The 18,792-nt window shown below is 40.6% G+C and overlaps 2 protein-coding genes across 52 annotated transcripts in view; one reads left to right on the forward strand and one right to left on the reverse strand.

Moving 5' to 3' along the window:
• Nucleotides 1-12,461, reverse strand: part of PEAK1 (pseudopodium enriched atypical kinase 1) — a 320,078-nt gene extending 307,617 nt beyond the window's left edge. For 20 of the 45 annotated variants that reach the window (XM_054513405.2, XM_064570099.1, XM_064570107.1 and 17 more), the window contains exons 1-2: nt 12,292-12,461; nt 6,905-6,960 (exon numbers count right to left, since the gene is read on the reverse strand). The gene's annotated coding sequence lies outside the window, so the exon portion shown is untranslated. Of the gene's footprint in view, nt 1-2,859; nt 2,995-6,904; nt 6,961-12,291 lie in introns of all 45 variants that reach the window. The other 25 variants (XM_054513404.2, XM_064570104.1, XM_045899624.3 and 22 more) reach the window with 3 other exon arrangements.
• A 325-nt stretch (nt 12,462-12,786) lies between these two features.
• Nucleotides 12,787-18,792, forward strand: part of HMG20A (high mobility group 20A) — a 108,115-nt gene continuing 102,109 nt past the window's right edge. For 4 of the 7 annotated variants that reach the window (XM_045899642.3, XM_064570119.1, XM_045899634.3 and 1 more), the window contains exon 1: nt 12,970-13,283. The gene's annotated coding sequence lies outside the window, so the exon portion shown is untranslated. Of the gene's footprint in view, nt 12,942-12,968; nt 13,284-18,792 lie in introns of those variants that run through there. The other 3 variants (XM_064570120.1, XM_064570121.1, XM_064570122.1) reach the window with 2 other exon arrangements.

Raw genomic sequence — 18,792 nt, forward strand, 5'->3', positions numbered from 1 at the left:
TGCTCTCTCTCATTCTCTCTCTCAAATAAATAAATAAATAAAATCTTAAAAAAAAGAAACAAAGCAGAGACGCCTGGGTGACTCAGTGAGTTAAGCCTCTGCCTTTGGCTCAGGTCATGATCCCAGGGTCCTCTCAGTGAGGAGCCTGCTTCTCCCTCTGCCTGCCGCTCCCCCTGCTTGTGGGCACGCACGCTCGCTCTCTCTTTCTCTCTCTGACAAATAAATAAATTCTTAAAAAAGAAACAAAGTAAACTTGCTCTTACACTGTATAGAAGAAAAAAGGTTACAAACCACAGGATTCTCTTCTGGACCTCTCATCACTTTTATATTATACTAACTTCCTCACTGAATTTGGAAACCAACAACTTCTTTTAACTTCAGGAAAAGCAGCTGAATTAAGATCTGTCAGTCTACCTGAAATATTCAGTTGTAAGGTTTAACATTGTGAATACAGCCAGTCCTTAATAGGCAAATGCTGAAAAACAGTCTGGGGATATTGCTGCTAAAAGAATTTTCAAGTCAAGGAGAGAACTGGCATTGGGAAAATACTTTTTTTCTTGCTTCTCCAATGCCTTAAGTCTTCTTTCACACTAACTCCCACAATTACTCCTACTTCATACCCAAATAAAATCTATAAAAACTGTTGCACACCTGGGAAGAAGAAAACAGTTTCTCAGCCTTTGAAATATTCAACTCACTATTCCAAAATATTTAAGAGGTGTACCATGGCATCTTCCCTTGTAGTAACAAAAGTAACTGAACCTACTTTGAAAATTATGGGAGGGTGATGGGTTAGATCCTAACTTTAAACAATGAATCCTGTGATACAAAGAATTTATGAGAAAAATAGTTTTCCTGCTTCTCCACCATCAAGGGAACCAAAGAAGCTCATTAAGGTGAGATAGGAGAGTTAGAGGAAAACCTGTGGATTAGCCTATAAATACACTGGAAAGCTAAAATCTTTCATTAATTTTTAAATGTAATGTTTCTACCATCCTTTATTTTATCAGCAAATACATGATACTTCCTATGCCCCAAGCATTATTTTAAGCACTTTGTAAATATTAGCTCATTAAAAACCCTCTGACTTAGGTACTATCATTATCCCCATTTTACAGATGAGAACACTAAGGCATAGAGAAATAAAGTAACTTTCCCAAGATCACACAGCTAATAAGTGGCAGAGATGACATTCAATCCCAGGCAGTCTAGGTCTAGAATCCATGCTCTTAACCATAATGCAATGCTGACTCTCAAAAAGTAAAATGCTCTTGAAAGCCCATTTCTGGCTTATAGTTAAATACTTAACAAAAATCTGGCAAACAAATTACCAGAGGAAAAATATAGAGATAGCAAAAAGTAGAAAACTTATTATTCAGAGTTCTGACACATCACTATGAATACATTAGTATACTTCCCATCAGCCTTTATCCCTTTTTCACATAGGGTTTTTTCCCCTTTAATTATTACTCAGCATACATGATTTTCTAGAAAATGAAAAACTTTAAGATACTAGCCTCTCAGCAATTTTAGAGTAACAGTTAAAATTAACTGAATACTATTGCATATCAAAACATCTATGTGCTTGCTATCTATTACTTCACCTGACAACCTCACAAAGTAGGTAGAAATATTCATTTTATAAATGAGGAAACTGAAGAATAGTCAAGAAACAAACTTAATGTCAAACATCTAGAATGTAGTTGAGCAGGATTCAAATTCAAGCAATTTGACTCCTGAACTAGAAGAACTCTACTACCAGAAGGTAGGATTATGGGCTACCTGAAAAACAGTGATCATGTTTTTAGAGAGTAGTATTATTTGTCTGGCTTAGTCTAAAATGAGGATGTTACCATACAGACTTATTTTACTTTGCCCTAATTCTGATTTAGACAACTAAAGTTTTTAGTATCCTAACTTCTCTTGAACAAGCTAAGTAACTCTTCATTTCTTACTTTATATCTTCATGTCTTCAAGTATCTTATGTACTTCCTTCACGCAACAATCGTTTGAGTATCCATTATGTGCTAGGGACCATGCTAATAAAACATAGTGACAGAGTCTCTTTCTACTCCGCATATGCTCAAGTTTCTCACAACTAATAAATACAACACACCCATATATAGTGAATAACAGCTTTGCCAACCAATTTGGTGGAATAACTGAGAATGGACTCCTGCAATTCTCTGCCCCCTATTCTATAAAACAGATAAATCCCTTATTTTTCTCACAATTCCTTAAGAGTGACTGAGAAATAATTACTTGATAGGTACTACTAATCTGTCTCACTCTATACTACCTCTTATCAGCAGGCAATGAAAGCCTATATCCATTTTTAGTACAAAGAAGATGAAATTAAAATATTTTACTAAAACCTCGGTTTACTAGTTTACAAGTTTAAATTACTTTTAAAGTTCTATAAATGTATTTTGGGTACGACCTTAATAACCAAATGATAAATGGGAATGTCAAAGACCATCTAAGAAGCAGTCAAAAAATAAGCATGTTCACAGAAGAAGGTAAGGCCACTGCTGCTTGATTTTACATGGAAACATTTTATCTTAAGCAGTCCTGAGTTGAATCCTACTGATTATGAAAAGGTGGCAAAGGGCAAAAGTTAAAAAGTAAAGTGCAGCAGAAACCCACCTAACCAGTTCACTGAGTGGCTTAATTGATAGCCAACGACCATAGGTACAATTACCAACCCAAAACCTTATAATGGCAGGTGACCAAGAGCAGAAACAACCTAAGAAACCAAGGTCAACATATGGAGGAGCTTCTGCTTGTGGATAATTACTAGTTGTGTGCATGAAGCCCTGGCAAGTTTCCTGACTGACACATGCTTGCGTTAATGTTTACCTGTAGCTGGCACACTTCCTGCTCTCTTCTTTTGTCCATGTCCTCTGACAAGCTTCTCCAGGATGTCGTATCCATACTATTATTCGATATTTGCCTTCCACTGCTACTCTTTTTAAGTCTGTAATTTGTCCCATCCTAGATTGTAAATTTATGGAGGAAGGAAGCAAGGTTAACCCCCAAAACAGCTCAGTGCCTTGAAAATAACAAGTGTTTATTAATGATGGATATGAAATCCACCCTATAACTACATCCCAATCCTTAACATTTTGCAGAACTGCTGCTCTTCATCTCTCTGACTGGTATGCTCCAGGGTTCAGTCCTTGAGCTTCTTCTCTATCACCATTCACTCCATTCACTCTCTATTACCACTCACTCTATCACAAGGCATCAATCTCACCTATACGGACAACTCAAATGTATCCAACCTGGACCATTCTCCTCTGAACTCCAGATTCATCTGTTCAGCTGCTGACTTGATAACCCTATTAGCATAGCTATTAGACATCTCAAAAACTTAGCCAGTCTGGAAAAGAATTCCTGAACTCTTCCCAGAAACCTGCTCTGCCCACAGTCTTCACATCTCTGTTAATGACATCTCCATCCTTCCGGTTCTCAAGCCAAAAACCTTGGAGTTATCCTTGACCACTCTCTTCACATTCTACATCCAATCCATCAACAAAGATAGTTGGATCAAAACATATCCAACTCGGGGTGCCTGGGTGGCTCAGTCCTTAAGCGTCTGCCTTCAGCTCAGGTCATGATCACAGGGTCCTGGGATCAAGCCCCGCATCGGGCTCCCTGCTCGGCGGGAAGCCTGCTTCTCCCTCTCCCACTCCCCCTGCTTGTGTTCCCTCTCTCGCTGTGTCTCTCTCTGTCAAATAAATAAATAAAATCTTAAAAAAAAAAAAAATATCCAACTGGAGTGACATAAGCGTAAATGCAGGCCTACTTTTATATACAGAAATAAATGCAGATATGTGTGGATACATAGATTAGTATACATACATATATTTCCAAGCTCTCTGTCCCTGAGTGTGCCTAGAAGCAATGACACTCCAGTAGCAACAAGCACATATAACATCCAGATCTTGGCCTCAAAATACCATTCTCTGATAAAAAGAGCCACAGCTTCTTGAAAAAAATGAGCCCAGGGCTATTGCAGGAAAAATACAAGATGAGCCTGAAGGATCTAGTAGTACCAGAGAATAGAGAAGTATACATATATATACACAAACAAAGGGTAGGAGTATGGCAAAGGACACAGAATCAACCTAAAAGAGATCCCAATTGGGGCACCTGGGTGGCTCAGTTGTTAAGCATCTGCCTTCGGCTCAGGTCATGATCCCAAGAGTCCTGGGATCCAGCCCCCCATCAGGCTCCCTGCTCTCGCTGTGTCTCTCTCTGTCAAATAAATATATAAAATCTTTAAAAAAAAAAAAAAGAGAGAGATCCCAATGGCAAAAGCTGGATAATTTGGTCAATAAAATAAATAATGCTAGCACTGAACTATAACCTTAAGAATAAAATAAATATCCGTGAACTGGAATTGATATAAATGACTATGTAGGTAGAAAGAAAAACAGAGGAGAAAGGACAAGTCTTCCTTACAAAAGAATTCCAATTAATAAATAAAGAAAAAATTAGGAAAATAAAGAAGTACTTTTAGAACACAACAGCAATAATTACTGCAAGCATGATCTACTGACGAATGCTAAAATTAGTGAGCAGAAACAGGATACTGGCAAAGCTTCAAAGTATTCCCCCCTCAAATATTTGCGAATTACTGTGGTGGTTTTAATATATGTCACAAATTCTTTGATTCTCCTCCTCCAGGAAGTAGGTGTTTAATTCTTCCCCCACTTGAGTTTGGGCTGGACTTAGCAACCTGCTTCTAATGAACAGAGTATGGAAAGGGAAAAATAACTTTCCAGTGGAGAAACTTGCCAGAAAACACCTTAACAAAGTGATCACCTGTGATAAGTCATGTTGGTTTCACGTATCTCCTATATGACATGATAAGAAGGGCACTTCACTGCTATGGTATTCTTCCCCTCAATATCCATAACCACTTAACAAGAAAACATCAGACAAACCCAAACTGAGGGACATTCTACAAAATACCTAACTAGTACTCTTTAAAAGTATCAAGTCATAAAAGAAAAGACCAAGAAACTGTCACACATTAGAAGAGATAAAGGAGACTCGAAAACTAAAAGCAAATGTAATATCCTTGTTTAAATAATGGAATGGAAAAAGGATATTCGTGGAAAAACTGGTAAAATACAAATAAAATCAGGGGTTTGAAGTATTGTATGAATGTTAATTTCTTAGCTTGATAAATGTACCATGGTTATTTAAGATGTTAACATTAGCGGAACACAGTGAAGGGTATATGGTAGTGGTTCTTAATAGGAGCAATTTTGCCCCATAAGGGCCATTGGGCAATGTCTGGAAACATTTTTGATTGTTAGAACTGGGGAGAGGGTACTGGCATCTAGTGCGTAAAGGACAGGGATGCTGCATAACATCCTACTGTACAGGGCAATCCCCCACGACAAAGGATTATCTAGTACAAACGTCAATAATGGGAAGATTAAGAAACATGGTATAAGGAAACTCTATGTACTATCTGTGCAACTCTTCTGTAAATCTAACAGATCCAATCACTTCTCAATTCCCTGGTCCAAGACTATCTCTCAACTGGATTTTTTAGGAGAGCCTCCCAACAGGTCATCTTGATCTTATTCTGTAACCCGGAGTGAAGTTTTTAAAGCATAAATCTGATCATGTCACTCCTTTGCTCAAAACCCTGTAATAGTTTCCATTGCACAAAGTAAACATCCAAGTGCTTACAATGACCTACAGGTTCTATGAGATCTGGACTCAGCTATCTCTCTGACCTTACCACCTTCTCTTCTATTCAGTCCAGTACAGGTACACTGGCCAAGCAGGTCTCTGCTTCAGGGCCAATGCAAAATGTTTCTTCTACCTAGTATGCCCCTTACTTCTTTCAAGTCTTTGCTCACTTCTCATCAAGTACTTCCCAGACATCCTCTTTAAAAGTGCACAGCCTCTGTGACATTCCTGTCCCTCTTGCTTGCTTACTTGCTTGATTTTTCTCTACAGCACTCATCTATTACCTTCTAATATAACAATAACTCTCATTTTGTTTAATGTCTGTCTCATCCTCTCTAGAAGGCAAGATTTATAAGGGCAAGGATTTTTGTGTTTGGTTCGCTATTGTAACCTGTGCACCTAGAATAATGCCTGGCACGTGTACTAAATGCTCTATAAACATTTGTTAAATGAATGACACACCTCTGAACTCCTAAATTAAATATCCCAGTGTCTTTCAACCACTTTTCATCACTACTGCATTTTCTGTCTTATCTCCTTAAGAAGAATATGATTTGGGGGTGCCTGGCTGGCTCAGCGGATGGAGCATGTGACTCTTGATCTCGGGGTTGTGAGTTCGAGCTTACTTAAAAAATAAAAACTCTTTTAGGAAAAGAAGAAGAATATGATTTGGAGAAAAAAGAATAGGCTTTGGATCATGGTTTCATCACTTGATAGTGTATGTCTCTGGACAGATTATTTAACCTCTCTAATCCTGTTTCTTCATCTGATGGAGAATGACAAAGGAAAGACTATAAAGTTAGTAACACTTACATTGTAGAGTTAGTGTTAGAAATAAGGTGGTAAAGTGTCTAGCATATAGTAGGTACTCCATAAATAAAAGCTAGTATCATTGCTTCCTCCTCACTAGCTCTTCAGCTTCACAGTAATATCTATCTAGCCTTTCATGCCCTTTGTTTTCTCCTAATTGAATCACCCTTTCCAGGCTTCCTGTTTGTGATCCAGCCTGGACTCCACAGTTCTTTGATTCACTCACAATCCTCAATATCAATAATTTCCTTATCCTTCAGGGATCTCTAACAAGCAGGCATCTGCAAAGCCTGGGTAACAGCCTGGGTTCTGGAACTGAACTACCAGTTTTTGCAACCCAGCTATTCATCTTATAATCAAGCAGATTAACAGTACCTACCTTATGAGCTCCTGGGAGTATTAAATAGTTTCTTCAGCTATACACAGAGTGATCATCTGGAGAAAAAAAAAAAAAATCAAACAACCATGCATATCGGACCTACAAATCCAAGGTGTACAATCTCAAATGGGCCTTCAATGCTGCCTAACAATCCTTCATTTTCCTACTCATGTCTCTCAGCGTCTGCCCCTCTCTCCCTCCATGTCTCTCTCTCTCTCTCATTCCCTTGGAAGTTGTTATAAACTCACATATTCTTTTTAAGAACTCCTATTCCACCACATTCTCCTTCTCTCTTAGCAGGTATTCAAAAATGATACATGTTGGGCGCCTGGGTGGCTCAGTTGGTTAAGCGACTGCCTTCGGCTCAGGTCATGATCCTGGAGTCCCGGGATCGAGTCCCGCATCAGGCTTCCTGCTCGGCAGGGAGTCTGCTTCTCCCTCTGACCCTCCTCCCTCTCATGCTCTTTGTCTCATTCTCTCTCTCTCAAATAAATAAATAAAATCTTTAAAAAAAAATGATACATGTTATCAACTCATTCTCCTTCCTGCCCTGTCAGTTATAAACTTTATCTCCAACTTCACCTCCTTCCTTTCTGTTCACTAGAATGGAAAATCACCTCCTACCCAAGGCTAATTTCTCTACCTATGCCTTGGATCCCATCCCCTCCTATTGCTTCCAAATCTTCATCCGAGGTGCGATTATTGCTAATTGAAAACTTTTCCCAAATCTTTGAGTCCATCAATCACCTTTCTCCCCCTCTCTCCCTGCCCATCTCTCCCCAACTTTGGTTCTTTTCAATCCCATATAAATGTGCCCCAAATCCTCTTAATTTAAAAGGGGGAGGAAGTAAACTTCTCTAAATCCCTTGCATCTCCCTCCACCTATACTCTTTTTTTCAGTTCTTTGTTGAAAACACTGTAATAGCTCTGAATTAGCTTATATACAGAAGCACTGTATAAGCTTCTGCCGTTCACTATTAACTCCCTAAATGCATTACAATGTAGCTACCTGCACTAGCTAAAGTTACAAATGACATCTTAATCAGTCCTTATCTTATTTGGCCTCTTCATGGCAGGTACAGTGTTGACCACTCTTAGTCCTTGAAATACTCTCGGGAGCCTGGGTGGCTCAGTTGGTTAAGCGACTGCCTTCAGCTCAGGTCATGATCCTGGAGTCCCGGGATCGAGTCCCACATCGGGCTCCCTGCTCAGCAGGGAGTCTGCTTCTCCCTCTGACTCTCCCCCTCTCATGCTCTCTATCACTATCTCTCTCAATAAATAAATTTTTAAAATCTTAAAAAAAAAAAAAAGAAAGAAATACTCTCTCCTCCCTCAGCTTCTGAGACAAATCTCTGTTTCCTTTTTTCATCTTTGGTCTGTCTGGCACAGATGGTTGGCTTCTCTTCAGTTGCCTGCCCCATACGGTAGCTCACAACCTAAATCTTCAGCCTTGCTCAACTCCGTAATCTGATTATTTACCCTGTACTGTTGATAATAATACTTCCTCAATCTCTTATACATCCACCCCGCCTTTTTATCCCTCATCCTTTCTCACCAAGAACTGCTTCCTAACTGATCTTGCTTCCAGTTTTGCCCTTCTCTAAACCAGCATTCACTTGACTGTCAACATGGTAGATCTAAAACACAAACCTGATTCCATCACAGCATTTTTCCCCACTAAATCCTCACAGCCTTCAGGATAAAGTCAAAGCTCCTTAACTTGGCTGATAAGGCTTTCAATGATTTGGCTTCTTACCACTTCACTGGCCCCAGTTCGAAAACTGTGCTGTCCACCTGTGGCTACTGATTACTTGAATTTGACCAGTCTAAATTGAGATGTGCTTTAAATTTAAAATACATACCAGACTCTGAAGACTCAGTATGAGAAGAATATCAAATATTTCAATATTTACAAAATATTGATTACATGTTGAAATAATATTTTAGCTATATCAGGTTAAATAATATATTATTAAAATGAATTTCACTTTTTTAAATGCATCTACTAGAAAATTCAAGCATATATATGACATATTTGTGGCTCACATTATATTTTTATAGGACAGTGCTAGTCTAAAATGTTCTTTCCCATATCTCTAGGTGACAGGGTTAAGGGAAGGGGGAGGCCGGATGGGTTAAGGAGCAAAATAAACTGGTCTTTTATCAAAAATAAATAAATAAAATTAAAATAAAATGTCCTTTCCCTTTTTCTGCACCTAGTTAAGTCCTACTCTTGAAGATTAGCTCAGGTAACCCACAAGGATGCATTTCAGGACTCCCCTTCCCCAAGACCCCAAGTCTGAGTCAACTACCCCACCTACCTGAGTCGACTCCCCCTCCCCAACTACTCCAAGTCTGAGTCAACTACTCCCACCTACCCCACTCCAATTCTCAGACAGGTGGTGCTTCCACCCATAGGAATCTACTTACACCTGTGTCATAGATCACAACACATTGTTAATTATCAGTTATCAACTATCTTCTCCTCCTCCCTGTACACTGCTTTCAAGAAAGAACATCATTCTATATTACACTCAGGGCCTACCATGCCTACCACTTAAAAGGCAATCAAAATATTTGTCAAATAAATATGATCTATTCCTGCCCTGAAAGTTCCTAGAATTTCTAGTTCTACAAGGAAAACAAATCAGCAGTGAAGGAGCCTAGACTTTCTAAAGAGCTCTAGTAATGAAAGGACTGTGGTGGTGGTGAGGAATAGGAATTACAGAGAGAATAGCAATGAGAAAGTACAGCTCATCACACACACCTGCCTCTTAGAATGAAAATAGGGATTTGCAGCAGTGATAGGGAACCTTGAACTCACTCTTGGCATGCCAGGGGCCACAGTCTGGTTCCTAAATTACTTAAACAACCCAACCAACAAAAGAGTATGATTTGGCAGTTTTCAATACAAACAGCTAGAGCCCAGCACCTGTTCCACTTAAACAGCACATCATTACAGTTAAAAACAACAACAAATCTCTCTCATGAAGCAAATGCTAATCTCATGATGCTTCACCATGGAGCAATTTAGAAGAGTTATTATATGAAATGTGCCAAAGCATGAATTTATGGCTGATGCTTATTTGGCAAATACGGTTGGCACTGCTAGATGTTGAAAAACATGTATGCAAATAAGCAAATAAAAGTTTTTAAGCTCTCAGACTTAAATATTTACATTACCATAAATGTACAAAGATAAATGTTTATATGAGTACACATATAATGCATTCCAGGAACACATTTTTTAATGTGATTGTCAGAAACAGTTATGAAGTGGCATTATTTCTTTATGGGCCTCAGGGTAGACTCTTAAAAATGAATTCTGACAGAATGTTAATGGGGTACAAACATTAAGCGAGGAAGTTTCTCTGTACTATCACTGGGTAAAATGAATACTCATAATCATAACAGTTCAAAGCAATCTTATCTTTTCCTTTCGCCAAAATATTTTCTTCCCTGGGCGCCTGGGTGGCTCAGTCATTGGGCGTCTGCCTTCGGCTCGGGTCATGATCCTAGGGTCCTGGGATCGGGCTCCCTGCTCAGTGGGGGGCCTGCTTCTCCCTCTCCCACTCCCCCTGCTTGTGTTCCCTCTCTCACTGTATCTCTGTCAAATAAATAAATAAAATCTTTAAAAAATATATTTTCTTCCCATCCTGGGACCCAGCCAAACATAAATATCAGCCCCTAGGTGGGAGATAAAGGATGGAAAGGAGGACCACACATCACAAAGCCGCAAAGAAAATAACTTGACATTTTTTTCCCACGTAATATAATCAAGTTAGAGTCTCCAAAATAAAGACATGATAAAATATTTCCCCCTCTGACAGCTATGGAAAGATGTTTGTTTTTTCACATAGTTTGTGAGTTGGTCATAGCCAAAACTCACTACGAATGGTATGAATTCTGCTTCCATTGTTAACTATTAATCTCTGGGCCGAAGCTATAACTCCCATCTTTGAAGGCACAAAAATGTACCATACCTGCCATTATAGCTTACTAAACGAGTCACCAAAGAGAAGAAGTGCCAGGCACTTCAGAAAGTAATTAAGCTAGTCAGCAAATTGAGCTATCTGGAAATGCTCTGAGATTACAGAAGAAGCCATCATGAAGCGAGTATCCAAGACTGCTCATGGAAAGTTTTACCCCTGTGCATAATTCACGTTTTTCACTTCCACACTACAGAGAGCAATATGGGTTCTCCCACTACACACGTTTCTACATCATTTCATTTATCAGGGAAAAAAGACGCTGTGGCTGAACAAAAATCAGTACGCAGGCCCCAAAACAGAATCCTCAAGGCAAACCCAATTCAGGTGAAAAGCTGTTGACATACATCATCCAATGACCTAAAAATAGCCTTTTATGTAAGTAAGTCTCCAAATATTTAATTCAACGTCTAATCTTACCACATTTAACAGAGGCAGAAGAAAAATGTATTAGGTTTTCTATAGCAAAGCCAATAAAGATGAAATCATAGTTTTATTTTAACTCGTCACTATCCCCTTAGGGCCAGCCTTCTAATAACTCCATTCCACAGCTTTCAAATTCCTAAACTTGGATCTTGAAAAACAAAACAAAACAAAGGATTGCAAAAAAAGTAACATTTAAAGGTGGGAAATCTCTTTCCTGTTGCACTCTGCAGTCTTTAACGTTGTCAAAGGGCGAAAAACGAAATCAAATTCTCAGACGGATGGTGCAGGGAGGGGGAGGGATGGGAGTTCAGACTGCTAGTCCCCAACGCGGGAGGTAAGAAAAGTAGCAAAAACGGATAAGTCAAAGGGCAAAGGAGAAACAAACTGACCGACCGAACCACTGAAAATTCCCAAACAACCCAGCAAACCCGCACGTTAGCGGGCTCACAAACCGCAGGGCCAAGCGAGCAGGCAAAGAGCCCCCGGGTTTCGTCCCGGCGCGGCTGGCGAGCCTGCACCGAATCCTCCCGGATTTGAAGCGGGATGACCGTGTGTAGGCTTAGCAAGAGAGAGAGAAGCCCTTCCTGCCCCAGTCTCCCCGCATCCAGCTCTTCACAGGCTTCACTTTCCCCAGCAGCCTCCCAGCCGCGCCCGGGGGCGTCCCTCTTCGCCAGGTCCCAACTTTCCCTCCTCTGGGGGGCGCCGAGCTACCGGGGCCGCCGCCGCCGCCGCCGCGGGAGGGGGCGGCGGCGGCGAGCCCCGGGGGCGGCGGGGCTCGGGGGTGGCCGCAGAGCCCGCGCCAGGCGGGACACACCGGCCGCCTGGGCCCCCGCGGCGGCGCCACTCGACCCCGCGCAGCCCCGCCCGGATTCCCCCAGGTCAGCGCCCTCACCCCAGGACGACCGTGGTCCCACAAATCGGCGCCGGAGGAGAAGGGAACCGAGGGGACGCGGGTAGCCCTGCCCCTGTTACCTGAAAGGCGCACATGCCGCTGTGGTGACCACCATCGTCGGCCGTCCCGTCCCCTTCCCGGTGACCGCGGCCGCCGCCACCGAGCAACTGACACTGACTAACAAGTAACTAACTACTCGCCGCCGCCGAGTCTGCCGCGCGCTCCCGGCCGCCCGCCGCCCGCCGCCCGCCCAGCCCACCAGCCTGCCAGCCTCCTCCCAGCCCAGCGCGCCACCCCTGCGCGCTCACACTCTCCGCCGCGCTCCTTGAGGAGCGAGCACGCGCGCGCGCACAAGCCCTGGCCTTCGGCCCCTCTCACCAGTCTCTCTTCGACCCCGCGGGAGGAGTCACCGTGACGCCCCTCCTCTCGCGTTCCTACCTCCAGAGGATGAGCCTATGAGGGCGCCTGACTGGTGACGAGGGCGTGGCCAAAGGGAGAGGGCGGGACGACCAGGACCTTGGGCCAAAGTGAAGGGAAATTTTGGTTCCATTAAGTTCCAGAGGAAAAGGGCAAGGGCGTATTGGCCCTTTTGGTGCCGAAGTCCCCTGGTGAGCCTGCCCTCGAATACAAAACATGTGTTTCCAAGGACTCCAGTGTATAGTAATTACCGATTCCTTTCTGCCGGCCTTAGCAATTTAAAAAACTACATCTCCCAGAAACCTCCGCGAAAGTAAGTCTCACCTTGCGTAATCACGTAGTCCTTCGCCGCATTTGAACAAAATAATCCCTTCATTTTTCTGAAGGTATGGAGAATAATATTCCATTTTTCTCCCCCCCGGAACAACTTTAAATGTTACTGCGATAAGAAAAGTTACCTATGGGAAGATGGTTAAGCGACTAAGTAAAGGGAAAGAAAAGATATCAAAATAAAGTACTGCGGAGGAATTTTTTCCATGCTGTGAGACGACGGAGTGAGAAGAGTGAAGGCGATTGAGAGGGGCTCAGGGAATTGTCCTCTGTGCAAGGGACTTTCTTTAGGCCCCAGGCCCCTGCCTGCCCCTATCGTCAGCAGGTCAGTAAGCAAGGCGAGCTTCGGGGTGGCCACAGTGGAGGTGCCCTTCACCCCTTGAAGATCATCTCTCTTTTGCTATTACTGGTTTGTCTCGGTTTGAGGCCGACTGAATGGGGGCGCCTCACTTCCGGTTGGGGGAGGGGAGGAAGGCCGTCCAGGGGGAGGGGGAAGACAGAACTCATTTCCTGTGGGGGTAGGGTGATGGTTTGGGGGTGTCCAACCCACTTCCATTGCCGGCGAAGGCTGGAAAAGGTGATACTTGGTGCCATTTGCATAGACGGTATCTTAAAGTTTTAGGATTGTGTTTTATGTGAAAAGTTAGGTTATTCCACAAAGTTGTGCTAATCACCAGCCTCCAGTCAGAATTTATGAGTTTTATTTCCACGTGTAAGATGGAAAATTTCCTTCCCCCCCAAAAAAATTTTTTAATGCGTTCATCAAAGTATTCGAAGACCCTTGTTAAAATTACTCAGCTCTACAAGACATACTTTCTTGTGTAATTATGGATTGTCCACCCCTGATCCCCTACTCAAGTCCAGCCTTGATTGAGTGAGGTATAGTGGTGTTCTCTGTCTTGGCATGCCCCCGGAACTCTGTAGCTGCTCTTTTAAGGAGGTGGTTTATTATAGGACTCAATGTTTTACATAAATTATGAGGCATTTTCACCCTACAAGAGTGGAAGTATCGTACTGAAGTACTGAAATACTTGGTGTTACCTTAACTGGTACGATTAGTGTCTTAAATTCTTAGACCTGTCGTTGATTTGAGGCTACAGCTTTTGCCCTGTACCTGAAAACAACTTCCTCAACCTTAAAAATTCTTACATGTAACTTTCATGTAGCACTTGTGAGAGTTGTGCATTGGTACACTTTTACCTTTGTAATTTAATTAATTTCAGCACTGATTAAAAACTGGTATCTCCTCTTTGTGTTTTCAAACCATGGTGCAAGGATCATGATACTCAGCTAGATTTTAAGCAAGCAGGACATTTGGCTCACAAAGGACAGAAGATGAGTAAGACAGAACTTTTTATTTTCCCTATGTTTTCAGTGTTTTATAAGAAACAATATAAAGTGGTAATAAACACTCAACAATTTAGATTTCTTGGCTTCTCTTTTCAAATATCACTGTGTGTGTGTGTGCTGAAGGAATCAATCTGGAGCCTATGAAATCTCAACTTTATTAATTTTAGAATACCAAGTGAACTGTAATGTCTTTAAAGGATTTTTAAAAGAATAAGGCCTGTGTATTTTTTCCTTTGGGATTTGCTATATAATCTATCCTCAGAATTTGCAGTTGTTTTAATTCTAGTTCTTTTAAAAAGTTATTTCACTTAGAGTTTATTAGAAAATGTGTTTTAAACTAAATACTACAGTAAGGAAAAAATATATGTTTTAACCTGTGAACATTAAAAAAAAAAAAATCTAAGACCCTAAAATCAGTGAGTTATCTTTAGAAAGACTACAAAATTTCTGCAATAATTGAAAAGGCAAGACCTGATAATGTCTGTGTTATTATTAATTGAAGGTTAGGGACATGTAGACTGCCTCAAGCAAGTATTAATTAGTTGATTAGAAAGAAAGTGCTCACTATCTTCCATATTAATGTAATATAAAAGAAAATATGATATGATCACCCTGACAATTAAACTATAGTATTAGGAGTTATTGAAGTAAGCAAAGATTGTGGAACTAAATGAAAAAGATAGAGAAAATTTAGTTAAAATATTGATGGAGATATGTAGTATTGCCTTTGGGAAACTGGAGAGCAAAGAAGTTTTTTTAATTGGGTCTTTATGATATTCTGTGGAAGAATTGCAGTATAACAGAAATAAGAAAAATTGCTGCAGCTGAAAGACTTGAGCAGCTTGAAGAGCTGTCTGTTCTGAAGAAAGTAATATATACAGCACATATCTGAAAGAAAACGTTTTGTGATAAGTGGTAGTTAATTCATTGGTTCCATCAAAGAAGAAATATTAGAAAAGCTTGTGAAAAACAGAGGGGAAATGTCCACGGAACCTGCTTTTATTCCTTAAAATCTTTAAAAGTGTTTCTTGAGAAAGGATTGCAATCTTCCAAAGACTTTTTTTTTCCTTCTGTGCTCTTTGTTGCAGCTTTCTTTGTATGTTTTAATAGAAACATAGTATCAAAATTAGAAAAATAAAGACTTATGGAAGTGTACTCTGCTACTTCTTTGAGTTAATGATTTTGAGATTTTCGTTCCATTGCTTGCCATCTATAAGAAAGAAATTGTTGGTACTTTTGGGGTACTCAGATTAGATAGCCATTTTCTTTTCCAAAAACAGTCATTGGATATACTGCTCACAAAAGTTTAAAACATTAAAATAATAGGTCAAAATTCTGGATTCCATTTCACTGAAATTTGATTATCCACAGAGTGCTAGGTACTATATAAAGTGCAAAAGTGTCTTTTTAATTTCTTTTGTCCACCTTTCATTGTAAAATCATGCTAATGTTTTACAACCGTTGCTTTTTTTGTATGTTTGTTATTTTGGTAGTTTGTTTTTGCCATGGGGTTAAGTGTTAATGAGAGTATCCTAACAACTTGGTTTTTAAACTTACTACTCTTCTGTCTCTTTATCTCTGTTTCAAGAGTATTCAAATGAGAATACCCCTTAATGACTTTTCATTATATCAGGAAGAGTTTATTGAGTGCTTACTGTGGGATAGATCCTGTTCTAAGGACTTGTGATGTATCAGTGAGTACAGACAACCCTATTCTCTTGGAATGTACTCTCTAGTCTCCAAATGAAAAGTAGAATATTGCTCCCTTGGTATTCCTAAATAAGATCTATTGTACAATCATTGTTCATACTGGATCGAGAAGCAGCCCTGAACTTCATCCGACTTGATCTTGATCTCTAAACCATTCTAAAACCAGTTTTGAATATTTCAGCGTAATTTTTCTCCAGACCATTAAAGCCCCTCTGTTAAATATTTAGTCCTTTTCATCGATGCGTGCATCATGAACTTACCATTTTGGTCTCCTTTATATAGTAAAAACAAATAAAAGTAAGCAATAGAGAAAATAGGAGATCAGAGAGGCCTGGTTTCAAAACTGATGTCCACCTTTTACTAGCTGAGCTTACTAGCTTAGTTACTGTGAGCAATTTATTTGACCTCTCTGAGCCTCAGTTGCTATAAACCTAAATAGCGTTGTTTGGTGGATCGAGGATATTCTGGGTAAATCACCTGGCACAGTGCCTGGTGTTAGGAGCTTAATGAATGCAATTATTTTATTCCCAGTCTTGCTTCTGCTATTTTGGCCATTAGTATTTACCTACATGAGTGTTTTAAGCCTTACATGTCCCCAAAAGTATGGAGATGCAGTGCCAGGATTACTGAAATTATGCCTTCTCCTATCAGCCTGCTTGGCTATTAAGATTTTATTTTTTATCCCTTGTTGGAAGGAGAAATCTCTAATATCCATGATCACTTTAGAAAATATATATAATAGAAAAGTTTTAAAAAAAGATTAAGGAATCACCAAAGTAATTTGAATTGTTATAGGAAGACTTTTTTTTTTTTTAAGATTTTATTTATTTATTTGAGAGAGAGAGAATGAGAGAGAGCACATGAGAGGGGGGAGGGTCAGAGGGAGAAGCAGACTCCCTGCTGAGCAGGGAGCCCGATGCGGGACTCGATCCCGGGACTCCAGGATCATGACCTGAGCCGAAGGCAGTCGCTTAACCAACTGAGCCACCCAGGCGCCCTATAGGAAGACTTTCAAATGATTCTTCTAAACCTATTTAAATACTAAGCCTAACATCCAAGAGCCTTCACTCATTACCCATCTACACATTCCTAACTAGATTGGTCTCTGAAAAAAATTCTGTACTGTACCCAGCCTTTCAATCTTTGTTCTTGCTGTCCTCCACCTGAAACACTTTCTCTTTTCCTAGGAATCCCTATCTATCAAAATACCATCATCTTGGAGGCCCTACCACCTTCAACTTCAAGAAGCATTTTCTGATGTTGGTCCTTCTCACTCCACTCTTTCAAGCATGTATGCTCTGACCATTGACTCTCCAGAGCCTTTTGTACTTGCCTTATGGCATTTAGCATCCAGCGATGCTGCTGTTTGCTTTTGTCATTGTTATTTTTGTATGTAGAGCTTATGTACTGCCATAAAAGGCTGCAGACTATATCTTATTCTTATCTGTGTCTGCTGAAATACCTGACACAATGCTATTCACATCATAAGTATTCAGTGTGTATTTGTGGAGTTGAATTGGCACCTGGGGTATGATGGAACTTACTAACTTTTGTGCACTATTTGTACCCAACATTAAGCACAGTGACCAGTGTACAACCAAATATCTGCCAAATGAAGGAATGAATAAGTCCTCATTCTCACATTTGTGGGCATCTCAGGGTGTCAGTGTATCAATAAGCATATATTAAACAACTACTGTATGATCAAAACTGTGAGAATTGATCCCTGTCCTCAATTTAATTGGAAAGAAGTAAGTTGCAATTAACATGTGTAGATTCTGAAGACTTCAGCTGTTTAAGTGAAGGTGGGATGGAGAGGTCAGTATAGAGTTGTTTGCATTGTGAAAGATAACCCAGGGGTGCCTGGGTGACTCAGTTGGTTAAGCATCTGCCTTCAGCTCAGGTCATGATCCCGGGGTCCCGGGATCAAGCCCCACATCAGGCTTCTTGCTCAGCGAGGAGCCTGCTTCTCCTCCCACTCCCTCTGTCTGCCGCTCCCCCTGCTTGTACTCTCTCTCACTATCTCTCTCTCTCTCTCTCAAATAAATAAATAAAATCTTTGGAATAAAAAAAACAAAGAAAGATAACCCAAGCTATCTGAACTCAGAAACAATAGATTTGGGTATCAAGAGGTATTTAACTTGCATTTCCATTCATAGTTTGCATACCCAAGAGATTGAAAATACAGGGGCACCTGGGTTAAGCATCTGCCTTCTGCTCAGGTCATGATCCTACGGTCCTGGGATCGAGCCCCGCATTGGGCTCCCTGCTCAGCGGGGAGCCTGCTTCTCCCTCTGCCTGCTGCTCCCCCTGCTTGGCTCTCTCTCTTTCTGTCAAATAAATTAATTAATATATATATTCACACAAAAACCTTTATGCAGATGTTCATAACAGCATTACTCAGAAGAGTAAAAAAATAGAAACAAATCCAGATGTTCATCAATTGATGAATGAATAAAGTGAAGTATAGCCATGCAAAGAAATATTATTCATCAATAAAAAGGAATGAAGTAGTGATACATATTTTCAAGTATGTATTGAAAATATTACACTCAAGTAAAAGAAGCCAGACACAGAAAGCCACATTATGTGTGATTCCATTTATATGAGATGTCCATAGAGATGGAAAGTATATTAGAGGTTGCCAGGGGTTGGAGATGGGGGATGGGGAGTGACTGCTGATGGGCATGGAGTTTCTTCTGGGGGTAATGAAAATGTTCTGGAATTTGATAATGGTGATGATTGTACAGTCTTGATACTAAAATACTATATAC

Source organism: Mirounga angustirostris, unplaced genomic scaffold (assembly GCF_029215605.1).
Source record: "Mirounga angustirostris isolate CCGP_5_RB_7025 unplaced genomic scaffold, mMirAng1.0.hap1 SCAF_9, whole genome shotgun sequence".
NCBI lineage: Eukaryota > Metazoa > Chordata > Mammalia > Carnivora > Phocidae > Mirounga > Mirounga angustirostris.